Source organism: Lagopus leucura, unplaced genomic scaffold (assembly GCF_019238085.1).
Source record: "Lagopus leucura isolate 7727_CA_CO unplaced genomic scaffold, USGS_WTPT01 Super-Scaffold_100009, whole genome shotgun sequence".
NCBI classification, from domain to species: domain Eukaryota; kingdom Metazoa; phylum Chordata; class Aves; order Galliformes; family Phasianidae; genus Lagopus; species Lagopus leucura.
In genome coordinates, this window is record NW_024962266.1 from 11,775,036 (window position 1) to 11,796,633 (window position 21,598).

The 21,598-nt window shown below is 38.7% G+C and overlaps 1 long non-coding RNA gene across 7 annotated transcripts in view; it reads left to right on the plus strand.

The window, feature by feature from the left end:
• LOC122181091 overlaps positions 1 to 21,349 on the plus strand; it is a 41,147-nt gene extending 19,798 nt beyond the window's left edge. For 4 of the 7 annotated variants that reach the window (XR_006179338.1, XR_006179334.1, XR_006179337.1 and 1 more), the window contains exons 2-8: positions 10,123 to 10,185; positions 12,419 to 12,618; positions 12,996 to 13,155; positions 17,034 to 17,167; positions 18,228 to 18,470; positions 19,861 to 19,991; positions 20,599 to 21,349. This is a non-coding gene — a long non-coding RNA (uncharacterized LOC122181091). Of the gene's footprint in view, positions 1 to 10,122; positions 10,186 to 12,418; positions 12,619 to 12,995; positions 13,156 to 17,033; positions 17,168 to 18,222; positions 18,471 to 19,860; positions 19,992 to 20,598 lie in introns of all 7 variants that reach the window. The other 3 variants (XR_006179336.1, XR_006179335.1, XR_006179340.1) reach the window with 3 other exon arrangements.
• Positions 21,350 to 21,598: the final 249 nt, after the last annotated feature.

Sequence of the window (21,598 nt, forward strand, 5' to 3'; positions counted from 1 at the left end):
TTCTGGGAAAAAAAGCTACTCTCGCAACAAAATAATGACAAAGTCATCTTAGAATAATTTTCAGAAGGTGGTTTGTAACTACACAGTACCTCAGAAGTTTTGACTATTATCCTATTTGTGCAATGGTTTTTCTGCTATCTCTGTATCTCACATGCAAGATTAAGGGCTATTATATTAAGTCACATTTCTGTCTTATTTATTGAAGTGTTGTTCCGCTAAATAAGGCAGCAATGATTTGAGCTGGCTAAAAACCTGCTTGAAAATTATCTTTCAGCAAAAGGTTTTCAACAAGCTCTATTTTTGAAGCTAAAGTACTTGAATTCCCAATGACCAAATTCATTAAAATATAAATTAGCCTAAAGAAACAGATGAATTACAATGGAGTATTTGCATATCATATTTGGTGTGAGTGTAACAGTTTCTTCATGTAGACTAACAGCTACTACAATCTTCAGAGCCTCAGGGTTGAGTAAATGGCTACGGGGAGAATAAGGAAGGAAAGTGGACAAGGGTGGAAGCTATTTGTACTGAAGAATATTGCATAATTTTGCAGTCAGAATTAAAGCCTGTTTTAAAGCAGGTTCCTCAACTAAGGTGTATCTTATCTAATCAGTCAGCATCAGAAGTATATGCATGTCACAGTGTTCCAACACAGAAGGAAATTCAAGGAAATAAATGTCATGTTTTGATTGTATTTTCAGAATTGTAGGTAATTAGTGATTATTGCAAAACAGGAGAATGTGATCTGAGAAATAAAGGTGAAGAGCAATCAGGCTGGATGGAATTACAATGCCTTATCACTGGGGAGGTAAATGATCCAATTGTGGTAAAGACCTTTGCATCTGCAAAAGGCAGGAATAGAAATTACTCATAAAGTTTGACCTGTTGTTCTGTAAGTAATATAGCAGGGGCTCTAACAAAGAGTATCATGTCAATTCTTTCTAATAAATGAGTCTGAACTGAAAGAGTGGCTTCTGTAGTTTCTCTGATCTGTACCAAATATCTGCTCTATGCCTTCATGTGTATTTCTGTGAATTGCTGATGCACTTGGCCAGTGAGTTTTCTGCGACTTCAAAGCCAAACCTTTCACTTTGCTTTGTATAAAACATGCCCAGAAGCTGGGCACTGAAAAAGAGTAAGTAGGGAGAAAAATATTGATTTTAGATGTTAGGATAATCTAACAAAAATGGTTCCACCTAAAAAAAGAAAAGAAAAAAAAAAAAAAAAAAAAAAGAAGAAAGAAAAAAAGAAAAAAGCCCATCTCTACTTCATTTTGGATTTCTTAGCTTTGGTTTTGTGCCCAGAGTTTCAAGAGAACTCTTTTGTAGGGAAAGAACTAGCTCCATATAAATGCAAACAATAACTACGAATATTGCATCTATGACTTCTACACTGTACAGCAATACTGGAGAATACACTTTTAAAAGACATTTTTTCACATTGTTTTCTGTGAGAAAGGATGAAGAAGGGCATAGTTAGTCTTCAAGAATGACTGGCATCGTGTTCATCACTGGCGTTTCAGAAGGGGTTTTGTCTGATGTGGTAGAGCACAAGCCTGATTAGCTCTAACATAATTACCTTTGTTAGCTTTTGTGATGTAACTCAATGTATGTCATTGTGCATCACTTTGATGAAATAATGTTGCGAAGAAAGCTGAAATTGCCAAGTAACCCCAGACATATGGTCCCCTTATAAAAAATGACTAAGGTATTTTGAAGCCTACAAGTCAATAGACCTTTATACTTCTAAATCATCTAGAATATCTTTGAAAATGCAACCTTTAATACAGTCCCAGCTTTCTAAACAGCTTGAGGAGTCATCCCAAAATTTCAAGGTAAATTTAAAGTCAAGAAAAATGAGGAATGGCCGAGTTCATTCAAACTGAGAAATAATAAATCATAAGATGTGAAGAAGGGAAAGTTCCAGGTCTAAAGCTTTTCAAAACAGTGTGATTTTAAAATTTTGTCATACGATTGTCATAGAGCAAGTCACACGAGCAACTTGAAACTTGTAAGTAATCTGATAGGTATTACTATTATTGCTCCTTAGGAAAGTGTTTCAACAATGAAGTGACTGGCAACCTTTTACATTTGTTGTCTAAAATACTTTCCACCATTTTCTTGATTTTGTCAAAGTTTTCATGGATGAAAGAATTCTTAATATTCAACTTTGCAGTATTTGAAACCAACTCAGATCATGTTATTAGAGATTTATAAATTTTATTTAAACTGAATCCAAGGAAATGGGGAAAAATATTGCAGATGAATAATTTTTTAGGGATTGGGAAGAAGTAAAGAAGTGTTTGGTATCAGAGCATATAAATAGTTCTAGCTGACAGCAGAACAATAACTTCAGAAGATCACAGATTATTCTCAGCTTTTAATAAAAAAGAAATGAGATTTATTCAATTTGAAGATAAGAAATTATGGCTCAATTCTGCTCTTTAAGCATTTTCCAGATAATTTTAACTATTGATTTCAGTGTTTCTAGTCCCGATTTGCACTAATAAAAACAAGGTGCAAATGAGTGCTGATGAGTCTCTACTGAAGTTAAAGGAATAGTTGAAAATGTCTATGAATATTCATTACAATTCAGGAATGAACTCCAAATTGATCATGTCTATGACTTCTGGTGAATTTGCTGTCTGTGAGCATATAAGCACTTGAAATTAACTTTCATGAATATTTGCAAAGACAAATTTTCAATTAGACTTTTCAGATACAGAAAATAAATGCTTAGCAACAAATTCTTAGAATTGTGAGACTTGAATTTCACACCATGTTGCATATCTGAAGGACACAAGGTAGGTTTTGTCTGTGTGGAGACCATTGATGAACCCTTGCTTTGTTAACTGTGGGAATCATCAAGGAGAAGAAACAAATGAGAAGAACAAATGTAAGAAGATAAGAAACAGTGTGGATTTCTATTTCAGGATTTTCTTTTTTTAATGTATTGAACACTGTAGTTGAGCATGAAGTGAATCTTAGAATCTGGCTTCTCCTCGTTTGTGCTGTCAGGAAATTGTCACCAGTATTTTCCATGACTATGTCCAGTCAAAATCATTTTAAGAAAGTAGTTGGGTGTTTTTAACTGCTTAAGACACAGGAGTCATGATAGAGTGGAGAGGCTGATAATTTGAAGTAGCTTAGAAAAAGCACTATGCATGTGATCGATTACTGTCATTTGACTCCAAAATGAGATCTGTGGTTTCTATAAGTTTCTTTTAACTTGTAAGAAGCTCTAAATCCAATAAGATGTTTATATAAAATAGTTCTTGTGGTATATCAAGTTTAAGCGTGATCTCGTGATCTTGAGTGTGTTGTGGCTTGCAGGATGACCTGCAAAAAATATTCATATTAAGGAGTACAATAGAAGGGACAGTTGAGGAATTCTTCTGTGACAAGGGGGAGAAACCTGTCAGTGTGTGAGTACAAGGACAGGACGTGTCCTGTGTGGCACATTGATGTTTGTATCCCAGACACTAAGAGAGTATACCTGACCCTTCTGTGGGCTGGGTAGAACAGGTTAAGACCTGAACTGTGACATGTAAAGATTCCAGGAGCCTGCGGAGTTGCTGTGGGACCCTGAGCTGGCTCAGAGGAGGTGAGCTGAAACACCCCAAGGAAGGAAGGAGCACTGCTGGGGGTGAATAGCCTGGGCAAAATTTGCAGCAGCCCACTGTGCTGCTGATCTTGCCAGGGCAAGGAAGGGTGTTTGTTAATAACTGCAATCTATAATTTTGTTTTTGGTTTGGTTTTGTTTGTTTGCTTTTTAAATTTTTGTTTAGTTTTTATTTTTCTGAGTTTCACCAGTGTAGTGCGTAAGAAGTTTGATATTATGAAAAAAAATTTCTCGGAGTATTAAGGAACAGGATGCCCAGGATGGTGGAGTCACCGTCACTGGAGATTTTCAAGAAATGTGAAAATGTGGCACTGAGAGACATGGTTTAGCAGGGATGGTGGGATCGGATGATGGTTGGGCTAGATGGTCGAGTGGTGTTTTCCAAATTTACTTAATGATTATGAGATTCTAAGAGCCTAGCCATTTATTTTGCTGGAACATGTCCTGATTTCATCTTTTATCCTGTCAAATGAAAAGCACATTCTCTGTGGCTGGTTTGGGTACTTTCTTACTTGGGGACTGAAGAACTGAAGTACTGTGTAGGGAGAGCACTGCTCCCACTCAGTTCTAGAGCCAGCTTGAGGGCAGGTGTTGGGTGGGCTGGGTCATCCCCTCAGCCGGCAAAGCCAGAGCCTCCAATGCACAGCGGGTGGGGGAAGGTTGTTTATGATGCATAAGGTACCCTAAGAGGGTCATGCAGCTTGAAAGAAATCAGATCAGGTTTCTGAAACTCAGACAACTGAATTATTCAGCATGCTTCGCTTGCAAAGGTGCTGAGCACCTTGAATCCCATGTTTGAATAGTCTGCAAGCTAGAAAATTATTTATTGCAAGAAATTTGTGAGTAATTTGAAACTAGGAATTATCTGGGGAGGTTTCTAAGAGGTTTGTAGACAATTCATAAACAAGAAAATAAGAATGAATAAATTATTTTGTTACATTTTACTTCATCTCTAGTTTTGATACTGAAGGAATTTAGCCCAAGTGCCTAGAAGGCATGCATGCAAAGGATAGGATTTCTTGTGTAAAAGCTATACAATGTGATAACATGGTTGTACTGCATATTCAGTTTTGATATGTAACCTTTTAAATAAATTGGAATACTCTCTGTGCCTATGCTGGCACACATCTAGGTATCATAAACAATAATTTTGTAAAGGTCACTTCTTCACTAAGCATTTAGAGCTCATGGTAAGAGCTGTGTAGGACTATTAAAAGGACCTTTTTGTTTCTATTTTTTGGAGGTCCTTGGTAGTTTTTCTGCTTTGAAGCTATATTCGGTATAGCTGCTTGGCAGTCCTTTGTGCCATGGGTCTGGTGGCCCTGGCTGTGCAGCCCTGTGCTGTGTGTCCCTGTGCTGCCCAGTCCGTGCTGGCAGCAAGTGCCAGTGTTGGCCATACATGCTAGGGACTGTGGTGCTGCAGGCCTTGGGTGGGCAGTGTCTTTTCTGCTATGCATAGGGAGTAATGTAGCATGATCCACATGGTGGTAGGCTGCTGACCTGTGTCAGTAACAAGAGGTAATGGCTTTAAGTTGCACCAGGGGAAGTTCACATTGGATGGTAGGAAAAATTTCTTCTCAGAAATAGTGGTGGACTGTGGGAACAGGCTGCCCAGGGAGGTGGCAGAATCACCTTCCCTGGAGGTTTTTAAAGCAAAGATGAGGCACAGAGAGCCATGGTTAGCGGTGAAGTGGTGATGAGCTGATGGCTGGACTAGGTGATCTTAGTGTCTCTCCAACTTTAATGATTCTGTGATTCTTTGAGTAGCATTTCAGAAAAAGCAGCTATCTTGCCATGTTATAGTCGGGAACCTGGGCAATACAGGTGCCAACAGCAGTGTGGGAGGGCTGTGAGCCCAGGTGCTCTGCAAGCTCAGCCCAGCTGGGCAGTGCCTTGCTCAGCATCCCCTCCAGCTGCTGCTGCCACGCAAGGTGCCAGTGAAGCTGTTGGTGAAACCAATTTATTTTGGCCCAGCCAAAAACTTGTTTTGCTTGGTCTTGCTTAAATCCTGCAAAATATTTTGTCTCAGATGAAATTTTTGGAAGATTGTAGCTCATCTGACCAGCATTAAAAATAGCTATATCCACTGGTCTCTAGAAACAAAGGCATCCTGTTACACATACTCTTTAAGTAATACCTACTGGGATGTTCTTTCTTGTGATTGACAAGATGACCTAAATCAATATCCTTCTATTTCCAGGCCTCTTATTTTAAGGAAATCCACAGCTGTCTTGCCAACAGCAAGTGCAGAGGAGAGGTGTTCCCTGCTGCAATGGCACGAGAGGACAGCCTGAGCAGGGTATGTGGGTTCATGCAGAGCAGGTCCCTCTGGTAGCCACAAGCCTTGCAGGTGCTGATGCTGCAGAGGCTGCTTGCCCTGGGCCCGCATGATGCAGGGCAGCAGCCTGGGACCGCTGGCTTCTGCTGCTGCTAACCATGCTGCCACAGTGTTTATTCAATACCTAGGAATTTTATTTAAAATTATTTCAGTTCTCTCTCAGCAAGAAGCCCATGAATGCATGATTCAAAGCTTTGATTTTTGCTTCTTTGGAAGGCCTGCGCCTAGCATCAGTCTGTGATCTCACAGGAGGTTACATGCACACAACAACAAAGATGTATCAGCCCAAGTTTAAATTACCCCGGTGACTCTTCTGCTGGAAAATATCTTCACTGTTTGTGCGGGCAAGCTGCTCAAAATCAATACTTCCTAAATTTCAAGTACAAGTGAGGGCTTTTTGCTGGCCTCTCCTGTATGCCCATGCTGAAGCCTATCAATAGATTGTCTATTTTGTGAGGTTCTTGATCTTATTTAAATTTTAATACATTTGTATGAGTGATTTTTGAAAAAAGACATATTTTCAATAACATTACAAAAATATGTATTCATAAATATGTTTTAACATTACCAAACTCAAATCTAAGTTTCTGTTTTTCTCACATTGCTCCACAAAATGGTTTCTTTGACTAGTAATTTTGTTTCTCTGTTAGCACTGACCTTCCCAATGACCCCTCACTGCTGAATCAAAAGGAATTTTGCTTGTGTAAGATACTAGGAAATTTTCTCAGGAAAGGGATAGTACTTAAGTCTCATACAAAGGAATAAAGGATGATATTTCCCTTGTGATTGATCACTTTAAAGTTGAGCCTGCTTTGTGGAATGGTGAAAAATGGTTGCAGCAGTTAAAAAGAGGATCAACTATGTAGAAAATAAGAAAGAGTATGAGTTGTAAGTGTGGAATATGAAATGATTTTTTAGACATCAAGTTAACAAATTAATTTGTCTGACATTGCCTTCAATTTACATAGAAACCATTTTTCATATTTTCTGGGTAGATCATTTTCTATGTTTTGCTGTGACTGGGGGAAAAAAAGCAAAGCAGATGAGTCCTTTAAGGCAAGAGAAAACATCCCAAAAGTCATTTTAACTCATTCCAAGAGCTGTTCAGCAGGCGGAGATTCAGTGAATGACAAAGGCGTGCACAGAGGGAAGCAGGGATGCCAGGTTAACAGCTGGTATCTGAAAAAGGCCAGTTTGCTGTTTCTGTTGGTACCTCTGCATGGAGGCTGGGGTAGACTGTGCTGATCAGACCATGTTCCAGCAAGAAGGATGTTTCTGACGGGTTGCTGGTCTGGAATTCCTGGCTTGTGAGATCCCAAAGCAAAGCTGGAGCATGCTTCCACACTGCCATTCACAGGTGGAAAGCCATTCCGCTTGGACTCAGTGGGAATACCCCACCAAGGGAAGCTGTCCAGGATGGGCTTGTTTCAGTCCTACTCACATATTAGATGTTGCCATTAGGCTAGGTGGACATATGCCAGCCCATCTGAGTTCTCTCTCTTCTATCGCAGAATTCTGAAGCAATTGTTTTAATTTATGTCTATTTGTTTCTCTAATTCTTTCTTAATGCCTCAAAGTTGAGCAGTTGGTGATAGGACAAAGTTACTCAGAATACCATGATTGCCCTTTTTACCTATGCAGGCATGTAATAATATAGGCTGAAAATGTAGGCAAGTTAAGCCTTGCATGGTGACACTGGGCAACTAAAAGAAAACTGTAAACATGCCTGTTTACATAGTTAAGACCATAATTTAACTCAGTATTTTAGGGACACAACATGGAGAGTGTTCACACATCCAAAAAAACAGCACATGCATGAGAGGTCTTAACAGATATTTCTGATTTGTTCCACAGTTTGCAAAACCACAAGCTCTGCTATTGTGATCTGTTTTGAAATTAAACAGTAGCAACCTGTGTGATACAGGCCAATTCACATTGACTGCGGCTAGGAAAAATAAGGTATTAGGAAGAGAGAAGCAATAAATAAATAAATAAATAATAGGTTGCCTATTCTTCTTTCTTTTAGCTCTGGCACAATTTGGCAGAGATATGGGGAAGGGGCTTTTCACCTCTTCAGGGAGAGACATAAACTTGGACCACACAGTCTCAAACTCTGCCAGCTTGTCATTCAGCTCATGCATTCAAGATGTTGCATATTAATAGCACTCCCTGATGGCTGGTGGATGTGGGTCTCTTCACCTATACAAAATAAGCCTCTTGGCACAAAAAAGTACAAAAGAGGCCCACATAGGAAAAGAAATGCACTAGAGAACTGCTTTGGAGAAATTCTGCACAGATGCTCATGTGCAGATGCATATTTCAGATGTTCTTTTTTCCTGATTAGCATGCAGCAAACTCACCTGTTTTGATGCCTAGAGGAGTCACAGCAGAAGTAGTGAAACACCTGTGTGAGTTCATTTTTTTTTCCCTATGAATATGATTTCCATAGCATGCTTTTTCAATTGCCCTTGTGTGTAGCCACTAACATCCTTTTCAGTCTCCCTCTTGGATATGTGTGAGCTGTACAGGGTAGTACTTCAAGATGGAGACAAAGCACAGACAGTGTGAGGAGCTGCACATTGAGAAGGAGAAGGGAATGTGAACTGGTAGCACCAACTCTAATGGCATAGGAGCACTGGCGGCTCAGGCAGGACGAGTTCTGGCACGGCTGAGACAGGAGGATGAGCTGGCAGGAGCTGGGTAAAAATTTGGTACTCCTGATTTGCAAATGTTCAATTTACATGGGGCCTTACCTGAGGTGTGGTCATGAGATCCATGAATAAGAACCAGCCTGCTTCCCCCTGAGCCTGCAATGTGCGGGTGACAAGGAGCATCTGATCCTAATTCTCACACTGTGCTCTGCGGGAAAATCCTATGTATGCCACAGAAAAAATAGACTCCTTTGTGCTCTGCTCCATCGTAGTTCACTCCACTGGCAGAAAGCACAGCTCAATTCTATGTGTGTGTTTTGCAAAAAATGAGCCTCGGGTGGAGAAGGCGGAGGGAGGGTTACTTGTGTGTGTGTGGGTATCTGGTGCAATCCACAGTGTGAGCCACGTTTTTCTGGATATTTCAGCATATACTGAGAATGACACATGAACAGTCCAAGCTATTTTCAGAATTGACAGTTTTTGTTTTCACTCTGATAATTGCTTCTTTAATACGGTAAAGTATGCAAAGTGCTTCAATAAACTTTTAATTAGGAATGGGAGTAACGGTGAAACTAAGAGAAAGCTGTAGCCAAAGCTAGAGCTGACCTTGGCTCACACCTGTGTTGAGCTTGATTCACTTTTGAAAAGAAATCGCGTATCTTGGCATTTGTTGGTTTGTGGCAAGCAGGTGTCCTGAAGAAGGGCAAGAAATGTTGGTTTTGTGGTATTTTTGACTCAGAAAAGACCCAGCAGAAATCCTCGTTGGTGAGAGTCAGGAAATAAAGCAGCTTGGGTGTGTTTTGATCTCAGATGTCAAATACTTCTTTAAATCAAAATATTCAAAATATGTGAGGTTTTTAAGAAGCTCTGAAATCTTCTCAGATCCGTACAGCTGAGAACAGATTACAAGCAGAATTCTTCGGATTAATCTGAGATGGATTTTGCTGCAGTGGCAGCTCTTTGACTGAAGCCTGCTGATTGACACCAAGAATGGGAATACACTGTGAAGGGGGGTCTCTATTTTCTCTTAATCTGTCTAAATCAATTAAGCGTTTGAGATGTGGTAGTGTATTTTCTGGGAACTTAATTTCTCATCCTAATGAGAAATGTAACCAATCCCTTTTGACTTTGCGAAGGAAAATGCATCCCACAGAGCTGCGTGCAGTGTATGTAGGAATGTATGTTTAATGAAAGATGAGAAATTATGGATCAAATAACTATGTGGAAGCCACTCTCACAAACAATGAAGATCATACTGGATGAACTCCAAATATCATTACTATTGTTTAATATCAGCTCCAGTCCTGCATCTGCATAAGATAGTGTCAGAGATAATAATCTCACCAGACCGATATAAACTGCAAAACTGAAATTACCTTGCCCAATTACTTTGTTTTTTCTGGTGGTGTTAAATGACTGTTTTTGTCTGAATCATGCAAGAGAGCTGTGATTTTTACCTTTAAACTCCTCTGAAAATGCAGCAGTTTAGCATGAATGCCTATTTCTTTCCAGACTACGCTATGTGTGAGTTTGATAGGAGTCACCATGGTGAGGAAAGGAATAATGGATTTTCAGGTAAGACATCTTCATAATGAATTCACTCCTTACACCATGTTAACGCCCACACATGGAATTAAGGACCTCTGCAACACAATGCAACAATTTACTAGAAATTACAAAACACCAATAATAGAATTGGATTGAAATTGGCTGCCAAATCCTCTGTCTCTGATAAAAGAAGGATAGGTAAAGTTATGCCAGCACTTTTTAACTCCTTCCTAAAACTTACTGTGGGTCCACTGTGCATTTTCTAAATGAGAAGGGAGGAGATTGATTGCAGTGCTATGTATGCAACACAAAATGCATTTAAAGAAAAAAAAATTTCAGGAACAGCAGTGAATATAAACTCAATTCAGATGGTATTTATTTAAATAATGACAGCAGTTCATTAACTTGAATAATCTCCTGATTTACGCAAATGAAAAAAGGAAGAGTCAGGTTCCATATTGCATTTTTGGATTGATAAAAGTAAGCGAGCCTTTATGGAAGAAGCATGTGAATGAGGCTCCTCAGCTGACAGTTTAGAAAAGCACAATTAAACGTCAACATTTTACAAAGGACTCTTAAATCCTCAGACTGAATCTTGTCTGTTTTCACCGGTAGCAGAGTACCAAACTGTAAGCAGAACTGAGCAGGATCTGACTTTCCATCACAGACAGTTAATAATTAAATCAAACATTATATTCAACAATAGAACATATGCATCAGCTTCTTTCAAATTGCATTTCCTTCCTGTTAGATCCATTAGTGTAAACCAGACTGCCTTTAGAAAACCCCTTATTGCTGCTGTCTTTCAGCACAGTTCCTGAAATGGATAATGTGGTGCATATTATGGTCAATTACACAGAACTCCCTAGTGATAGGGTTTTAGAGTTTCAGAATAAAACAGCTGGAACTACAGGGCTGTAAACTAATCTGAAAAAGAGACAATAGTAAGACATTTGATGCACATTGTTAGAACATGGACAAAGACTAGATGTGAAATACTACCTATCACCATGCCTACTGTATCTCACAGCATCTTCTCTACAAAATGCCAGTTAACTCTTGAAAGCCAAGACAGTCAAAAGTGAAAGATTTTGCCATCAACAGATGTACACACAGCTCTGTGACCTAAACTAAGCAGAAACATTAAAGGAGGAACTTGATACAGACTCCTGTTTCTTTTAATATCAATGGAGTTAGAGTCAAACCCAGAAGCCTATTCAAAAATGATAATTTGTTTGTGAATGCATAATAAATATACACTTACACATTCTAAAAAACTTTGTCCTTCTCTCTTTTATTAATTGGAGGAGCAATGAAAAGTGAGCATTTTGGATGCAAAAATTGCAAGTGGTTTTGGATATATCACGGCTACTGTTAACAATATGCAGTGCTTGATCCTCCATCAATACAAACTGACAGAAAAGCTCCCATTAATTTTAGTAACACAGGAGCGAATGTTTAGAATAACATATGCATCATTTGGAAGCACAGTGACCATGATTACATGTGTAATCACAGTAATTGTGCACACAATTGCTGGTTGGGTATCTAAAACTGCTTTTCATAAATCAGTTTCTCTGCTTGCGTGTATACTCACTGCAGCCACTTGTGCAAATACAGTGCAGCCCAGAGCATCCCTACCTTTGTGCTTGCCACTGACATGATACAGAAGAGGGCTCTATCTGTAGCTGTGTGTATGTGGGATAGAGAAGCATATGTTTTTGTTGCAGTGGTGTGAACAATAAATAAGAAAGGAAGAAAAATTGTTGCAGTGTCTATTTGGGAAAGTAAAAGTGTGAAACTACTACAACTAATTTTTCAAAAGGACAGAGACTGATTTTCACCGGCTCCTTTCTTGCAAGCCTGCTTATCAGCAGGGTCCAGCAGGCATCAACATGTTCACATTTTGCAATGCTGTGGCAAAATAATCAAATTATTTAGAAAATAACAGCACCATACTGCAATAAAATAAAAAAATAAGATATTAATTAAATAATAAAATAAGCGATGAATACAATTCTGCATTAAAAAAAATCAAATTTGCAATTTAGGCTGTTATGAATTTCTTACATCATGAAATGTGAAAATGAGATGTTCTTCCTAGCTACAGTTAAAAGATTTGTTCCTCTACACAGAAGATTGATTTTTATAGTCATAACAGTGGAAAAAAGCACATCCTTTGTAGACTTCCAGATTCATCCTTCTGCTCAGCAAAATGGTAAATTCTGCACAAAACATTTTATTCTTCTGTCTCTTACAGTCATGGCTTCCTTCTTCCCCCGGAGAGCAATGAGTCTGTTTCCCTTTTTCAATAACAGCTTTATTACAGCATGTTAAAGGGAAACAAGAAGATGAACAGACCGGGCCTGGCTGTGCAGCGATCACTCTTCTGAGGAGCCTGTGTGAAGAGATGCTGGTCTGGGAGTCAATCTGAGGAAAAGCAGAAGATATTTGCTTTATGTAAGTAAATGAGGGTGCACAGTCCTATTGTCTCAGCATGAGTAAGCATTGAGCAGTTTCCTAAAACTTCATTGTAGTACTTGAATCCCTTCTTTATTCTTTACAGGCATTCTGCTGATAATCGAAGCAAATTTTTACTGTAATTTCATTAGAGTAGATGTGGCGTAACCTCACTGAAGTCCAATCAGAGAGAATTTCAGCGCTGTATGTTGTTTATGGTCTGCAATATTGCAAATAGGAGTTGTGCATGTGGACTGAATTCAATATAAAGCATTAAACACTATCTCTTTTGTAATTAATGCAAGAGCTGTATGAAGACTGCAAGCTAAGAAATCCCGCAAGTCCTGTAGAAAATTTTTGTTGTTTTTTTTATGCAGATCTGAAGTATTATTCAAGTTCACTCCAGAAGACAAGAGAACTGTTGGTACATGATTTATATAAAGCTCTAAGACCTGGTGCTGAAGGAAACTTCTCTCAGAAGCGTACGTTTATTGTTTGATACCTTTGGTGATACGTGCTGCTTCATCTACCATCTCTGTAACTGTGGTCTCACTTTCACTGTTATTGAAACTTGTATCAAGTGAAATGAAAACAGGAATTTGGGAAAGGATATAATTAACCTACCTGTGAACATTAACCTTAAATATTGTGCTAATTACCTCAATAATTTAATCACTGCAGATCTCAAACTCGTTTGTTAAATATTTAATTCTGCAAATTGTTTCTGATACAGAGGTGTGGGTAGCTTTCTGTGAATGTAACCTTCTATATAAAACTCCTTACAAAACCATTGTATATTTGCACTTCAGCAAAAAAATCCACCGTCAACAAGACTTTTAATGGCAATCACAGAAAACGTTCCCTGGGGCAAAGAGATACAGTGCCCTACTACTCGTAAATCTAATGAGCGTGTTGTGTGCTGAGTAGGCCACAGCAAATTTCTGTCTGCACATCTTCAGGTTTGATTCCATGGTAGTCTAGACTGGAAAGTTTCTTTTGCTTTGTTTCTTTGGCTGTGGTGCAGTTGTGTGGTTGTTTCTTACCTGTACACCTGATTACTTGAGCAACTGACCACATTATGTCCTTGATCTTCATCCCTTCTCATCAAGTGAATATTTTGTGCTGCTTCTAGGCCATGGGGTCACCCCCAGCCACTGCCGCTGGGCAGCAAAAGGCAGGCCATGGGAGCTGGGCAAACTGCCAGATGGGAGGATGGCTGGCAGAGAGGGGGCAAGAGGTGAGGGGCAGGCCCTTACACCCCTGGCACCTCAATCTTCCATCCCATGGAAAAAACAAGTCACCCTTCCTTCATCTTTTCCCGGGGGCATCAATCAGCCCTGTGTTTCAGGCTGTACCGGATGGCAGTACTTCTTTGTTTTTGTAACGTATGTCTCACTTACTGAGAAAGAAGATGAAGATTGGCTTTGACATCGTGCTGCTGCACTGTAAATTTTACTATTAGAGTAAGGTGCAAAGGTATCCTAAATCCGTCTGATGGCTCACACCAGACCTCTGTCAGGAGCTCTTTGATTAGGTGGGTGTTCACTGTAAGTGCTTGTTTGGGACTACATTATTACCTTATCATATATTATTCAGAATTTCTTTCTGATTGCCTATATTTATTTACTACACACTTGTACACATAATTCATACTGTTTAGTTCATCCCTGGCAATAAGAAACAAATTTCTGTAAATTTAACTGAATAAAGTTGTATTTGCCTTGTTAGTCATCAGAAGTCTGGTTCTTATGCATTACCTGAGTTTCTGGGCATTTTTTCCCTTCATTTACTCAAAAAATGACTAATGAATACAGAAAGACAGCCAAGACAGGATGAACTTTTGGACAATTTATGCAAACACGACAGATGAGAATAGATTTACTATAAACATGTCAGGCACAAAAGACTTGACTGCTTTTTAAATACAGTGATACTGGAAGAGATTTATGGATATTTTCAACTGTTCATTAAAGAGAAAAATATTTTGAAACTATAGGCACTCTCCTTTTATCCATTTTTGCCTTCCAGGCTGAGTTGCAAACCTTTGATGTTTTCTTCACCAAAAAATAAAAGTAGTTATGAATTTATTTCTCCCAAGCACTTTCATTTTTGTGTCAATTTACAGTTTTTATTACATTCCTGGCAGTCCAAATTATGGTGTTTGGAGAGCAGCTAGAGTCCCCAGCTCAGAGTTTTCTGAAAATAGGGATGAGGTTCACTTAATGATGCTTTCTGGCACTGCCTTTTTTCTCCTCCTATAGTAATAAAAGGTTAATAAAATCTATGAATACTTTAATGGCCTGCTCAAGCAACCAACCAATTAAAGGTTATTTAGATCTAAATGACTGGTAGCCACTCAAAAAAATTAACATGCAATGACTGGTACCTTCTGGATCAGATTAAGAAAATGAGAATTCTTAGATATGAAACTGTACATAACATAATCCTGATAGTTGACCAAGGTATCAATTCTTACTGCCAGACAGGTATATGCATAACTGCATCTGTTTAGAATCTACTTCTGTGCCTATGTAAATCAATAATAAGCCTTCCTTTCAACTTCAGTGCAACCGAAGTTGTTGTCTGTCAATGATTTTGCAAGCTAGGATTGAGCTACTGGAATAGTTTAATGAAATTAGGGGATTCTTTCTAAAATCATATTAAACTCAAAGAAGTAGTAGGGAATTTGCACTTGCATTAGTTCTGAAAACCATTGTACCTTGCCAGATTTCCTAGGAAGTCAAAACACTGCACCAAAATGGTAGCAGGAAGGATTGTGCAGTGCTGGAAGATCTCATCCTGCCTGCTTATAGTGCTGACTGTGCTTCTGCTTTTTGAGAAGACAGGACAAGAAAGATGGAGAAAGAGGAGATGAGAAGATTTGGATGGAAAATAATACAGTTTTCATTGCAGACTTAGAAGGGTATCTACAGTTTTGTAGCATCATGATTTGAGTGTCCAGAGAACCTCCAAAATAAGACTTAAGACCTTAATGAAGGTTTTATTTTGGAGAGAATACAAAAAGCAGCTGACAGTATTTTAATAGTTTTTTCTGGACTTGCCTTTTCAGCCTCTTAAAATTAATTGAAGAGCCACAGACCAACACACATTTATAAATAACATAATGCAGTTGGGGATAATGCAAATGTCTTTATAAATAACACAGTATAGCTTAAATCATTATTTTTAATGCTGCTGTTTTTTGTTCCTATATGAACAGGTCTGTACTGGTCCGCATTAATTAAATTTAAGTAGGATTTCTAAGGCCAGATCATCATTACTTCTGTGGACCTGATTTAAGTCTGCAGTAAAACATTTCTCCATTTAGTCTGGTGCTTTTGTGTCATATTTCATACACTAGTTGTCTCTTAATTAAATCCATGATGGCCCACCAACACAGACTATTAAAATAACTATACTTTGCACTTGACATATTTATGAGACAGATTCATAAGAGTATAGACTGATACTTGAACTACTCACTGAGAAATGCTAATAAGATTATGATGAAGGTAAGATTAGAACATTCGTCTCCTTTTCTCTTCTCTCTTCTTTTTAGAAATTTATTTTTATAACCACAGTTCACTACGTCTATTTCGGGCTCTTCAATGTTGTATATACCAGCAATTCTTTCTGTCTGTATTTATTTATACCACTTCAGGAAAGTGCTTAAGTATTGTGTCCTTGAAGTATGAATATGTGCAGATGTCTGTAGAACCTTCGCATGGGATTGACGTGTTCAAGATATTGCATATTAAGAAATAGGCATAGCTTTGAAATTGGATGAATGTAAAATATTGATTATCACAAAGAGCTTCATTGCTTTATCTTTATTGCCCTGTTCCTCGAGCTGTGCTCTGTTAGGGCCAGCAATGTCTGCTCTCTCTGGGGAAGGAGGTAGCAGTACTGTGCCTGTGGTCTTGTGCTGCATATTGGCATGCCAGGCAGGATGTGTCCTAGCCCAGCTTCCAGCTGCACAGCACAACGTTTTTGCATGGATTGGTCTGTGTGGTTTGCTCTATGCCTTTTGACTGTCACTGCAGTTTGAAATTGTTTGGATGTATGCTCTCAGCAATTAGGAAAGACAAGAAAAGGAAATCATATCCATGAGTAGTATGACTTGAAGGGTTGCATGGTATTTGTTAAGACTGCTCTTTTTGTGTGCATGAATATCTGGCAATGGCATTCCTTTTTGGATCGTTTATTGACAAAGTCAATACCGATATCATTCGATATTTTTTTAAATAAAGTGAAAGTGGTGGGTTCAAGGAATTCCATTTTTGAGAGTGAGGACAATAGAAGTGATAAAGCTGCTATCTGGATGGTCTAAAATCAGCAATGATTTCAGTTGCTTTTCAAGACCAAGACATTCCCCTCTTATGGACCTTCTCCTTCTTTCTCTCCCTTTTTTCCAGTTATATCTTTCATGGAAAGGCTCCTGTACATCACTGAATCCAAGTGTGGGCACAATTGCAGATGGCTGTAAAGACATGCAGTTTGAAGGATATTTATATTATCAGTGTGGTGTATAGAAACCCAGATCTACATGGTATTCTGATTTCTTTGGTGATGATACATTACCGTGCTTCACACTGGTATTTTCTATGAAATTATTGTAAGCATAAGATATTGAGATTTCATTTACAAATAAATACAATATTAGAAAGTAAGAATAATAAAGATATATTAAATATATGATCTTCTCGAGAAATAAACCAGCTACAGTTCAGGGAGCTTCACTAAACACATTAAATCTAATAAAATCGCCTACATGTACTCCTGACACTAGTAGTAATTAAAATAACTTGTTTCAAAAAATTGGTCCTATACATGAATACTTATTGGCAATTATTTCTAAGTTCTTCAAACCAAAGATAACGTAATTTGATTCACGCACAGTGTTCTTGTAAATGTGGTTCATAGTGGGTTTTATATGCAGCTTAGGACTGTTAATTGCCATTTTGAGCCTCACAGTAAAATAGAGTTCAATATGTCGCTTTTTCTGAAGTATTGAGAAATGTTTGAGAAATGCTTGTCTTAGTCTAATCAACTGTGAATAATTTATTTCTGAGTCCTACTTTTCAGTATAAGTGGATCTGACTTTTCTCGGAGCTTCTAAAGTCTAATCAACTTGTTATATTCATTTAATTAGGAAAGTCTGTAACGAACTGTGAAGTGTATGTACCAACAGGCTTTCTTGTTGTGTAAAATGGGTGTATTTTCCCTGTGAATGCAATTGTGTTTGTTTGTACTGACAGGTAGCCACTACTAAACATATCAGGTTTTTATGGATACATCTAGGTCAATATGCATAGCACATAGATGTTTTCTGAGCTGCCTTTTCTCCTTATGCTCGGACAAAAGGTCTTTGACCCTGGTCTAAAATATTGCCCAGTGCTTATGGGATGTAATATGAAAATCATCAAAGCTGTCCTTGGCAGGATGTTTCTTTCCATTAGTTAATTAAAGTGGTTTATTATTGCCTACAGCATGATTGCTTTATATGTGTTTTTTTTTGTTGTTTTGTTGTGTTTTTGGTTTTTTTTTTTTTTACAAAGAGCAGATGTGCCCATGTCCTGCACTGTTTCTCTTTGTTTTGATAAGTGCAGGAGTGAAGTCACTGCCTGGCAGATCTCTCAGCGATGTCTCAGAAGGAAAGGAAAGCGCTGGTGGGGCTGTGCAGTGGCAGCACAGGGAGAAGTGCTGGGGCTGTGTGATGGCACGGAGACGGCACTGCAAGGAGGGAGGAAGAGTGAGTGAACCGGCGAGCAGCACGAGCCCAGGGCAGAAACAGACATCATCTGGAACTGTCTGCCCACCAATGCTTTAGAAACAACACTGATAATAACAAAGTGGGTATTGGTGTTTTTTCAGATTGATACCCCTAACATTTTGACTGGAGTATGGAAGTGAGGAGTAGCTGATCCTAACATGCTGGACAAGATTGCATGAGACTGGAAACTCACTCCTACTAAGAAAAAAATGGAAAACTCCGAGTCTTCAGAACAAATCTGATTTTCGTTTTTATGTCTGCCTGTGTTTGATGCGGGAGTTGAAATCAAAATCCAAATTATATTTCCAGATCTAGGGGTCATTTTAAGTACCTTTCCATCTCCCTAGCACAGGGTTTTTGTAAGACTCGTTGACATCTAATGATAATAAGGTCTTTCATTACAGAATCACAGAATACTCGGCCTGTGGCCTTATGTTCAATTAATATTTATTTAATAATCATAGGTGAATTAATTTCCATTGTTTCTGTTCTAATTCTATACGAGATTGTGAGATACAACTAGAGAAAAGCGCAGAGAGCCTGAGTAAATGTTGCTCATAGAAAATGTTTCTATTACCCTTTACTTTTAAAACCATTAATAGATTATTAGGAGATATAAACATAGGAGACCATGGATCATATTTGCATATTAATGAAATCCATGAATTATACATTATTTGCTATAGAGAGTACTAGGAACAGTACTCCTTCTTTTTTAATGGCTATAAAAGCTGGCGTTTTCCTGGAGCACACATCACATCCCCTCTGCAATACCTTCTAATAGAAAGCAAGCAAGCCAGCTCTTCAAAGCAATCTCTCACTAAATTTAATAGATTTGTTTGTGTTGCTTTGCAACACACAAGTGTGACAGTTCATTTTAAACAAAATAGTTTTAATAATGTCATTACTAATATCTGTTTGGTCATCTCTCTGAAAAATGGTGTTTTAATGGGAATGTTTCATTTTAATAAATGGCAGAAGAGGCAAGCTGCCCTGAGTCAGCAGGAAGTGGATATACACCAGAGAACAGGCTGATTGTGTTAGATTCATCCAGAACATTGAACAGCACACAGACAGTCCAAGAAAAAGCAACTGGCTTTATTCAAATGATTAGTCTTGCTGCTACGCTGTAGCGCAGATTCACACATTCTTCTATTATTCCTTGACCTTGTGCCAAAAACTCCCACTTGAAGTAATAATTAGAATTAGTGTTTCCAGTGCATGCTTCCATCTTCCTAACAAACAGTAATGAAATGTGGCTTTTACAAAATATGCAGTTAATTAAACTTTTTAAAAACATTGGTTGATTAATACAGTTCCTCTGTGCTATCCCTTTGCTGTGCCCAGCTCTTTCTACCTGATATTGGTGAACCAGAAGAAACATAGTGAGATGAGGGACAGTTTGGAAATTTGCACTTCAATATTGGTTATATATATTTTCTTTTCTTTCTCATTTTGACTCTGTCTAGGCATAAACTGGAAAGATGGCCATTATTTGTAATCACAGGTTTTTAAGCCCAGGACAGTGTGCGCATTATATAACTGCTCTACGCATACCTTCAGCATGAATATGGAGAATACATATATCAAGAGCTACAAGGTAATAAGTGGATTTCTAGGCAGGCTGTTTAAAGAGGTGGCTCAGTACTGTATTGCTTAATAACACTATGCAGATAGAAATTCAGATTTCATTTTTTAAATATTATTTCCTGCTTTTTTACTGTCTGCTTTAATTATCCCAGTGCCAAACAAGTGTAGTCTTTTGATTGATGAGAGTTCCACCCCTTTACCCACACCCCTGCAGATATGAGGCTCCACAGTTTAGTACCATAAATCACTGTGATTGTATAACTTAACTACTATATGATCAGAGATCACATACAGTGTTAGCCTGAATACACATTCATCCTTCGTTATGAATGTTTTTGGGCTAAATTTATTCTGGCAGTTTGAAGAAATATAAGTTTCTTCATGGAAGAAAGCAATGCATTTTAAATAAGCAATTCTTTCAACAACTAGAAATAATCACAAATGTCTTCTATTTGCAATCTTCATTAATGTGAGTTATTTCATCACTTTAGGAGAAATCCTTTTCAGAGAAAAACAACAATTAAACCCCTCCTCTCCGACAGGCTCTGACAGCTAAGGATCTATGGATCAGCCATTTTAGTAATTAACCACAATTCCTCTGATTTGTGAATTTCCAGATGATGAGGCAGGAAGCAAGTTACATCTTGGAGAAATTGCCCTCAGGAGAGAGGAAAAACTATTGCGAGGTTGACAGCACAACCTTGTAGCAGCGCAGTTTGCCTTTCCCAGTGGTTCAAGGAGTTCCAAGCACCCTCTTGTAAATCATCGGCTCACATCTATTTATTATCTTCCAGCCCAGTGCACAACACTATCTGTTACACACGGATACCGGCAATATTACAAGGTGGACTCCAGGGATAAGAGACAGCCAACCCCGCACACCTCCCACGCCTGAGTCATACCCGGGGTAATGCCAGGTCCTGCTCATACCTGCTGTCGGCAGAAATGAAACAGTACGAGCTGTTGTGTTTCAGAGCCTTTTTTAATTGATTCTCCAGAATGCTTGATCTTACCTGCTGATATCCCTGTGTTATTATTCAGAGGCACAGTCTATCTGCATAGCAATGGACAAAATGCCTGTGAAAATATTGCTATTCATTCAGTCGATGTCGGAACTGGAGTAGGCACCAGCTACACTCTGCAATGCTTGTCCTGGAATATTAATAAATAAATCATAAAAGCCAATGCTTCAAATATTGAAAAATTCACACTTCAAACTGTGTTTTGAACTATACTGAGAGCAATGTCTCAGATTGTCCTTTTGCTTTATATGAACAGAGGAAATTCAAAGTAGGAGGAACTCTCTCTGGGGATTTGGTGTAGGGGAGTGCCACAAACCATCATCCTTCCTGTCTCTGCCATGCCAGAGTGGCCTCTCCTGGGATGTGCCATGAGGAGCAGACAGCACATCTGGGGAGCTAATGTGGCTTCAGATGAAATTATCTCCTGCAGAATCCATCTTGGCTGACAGCAACGTGCACGCAAAGCAGCCAGGCAGTGGCGGGGAGCCAGGTCACAGCAGGGCAGGTGAAGGCTCGGTGGAAGGCAGCACCTCCCTGTGACTGTCTGGGTTAAACAAAGTTCCTTGCCACACTGGTTATCCTTCTATTCAGGGCT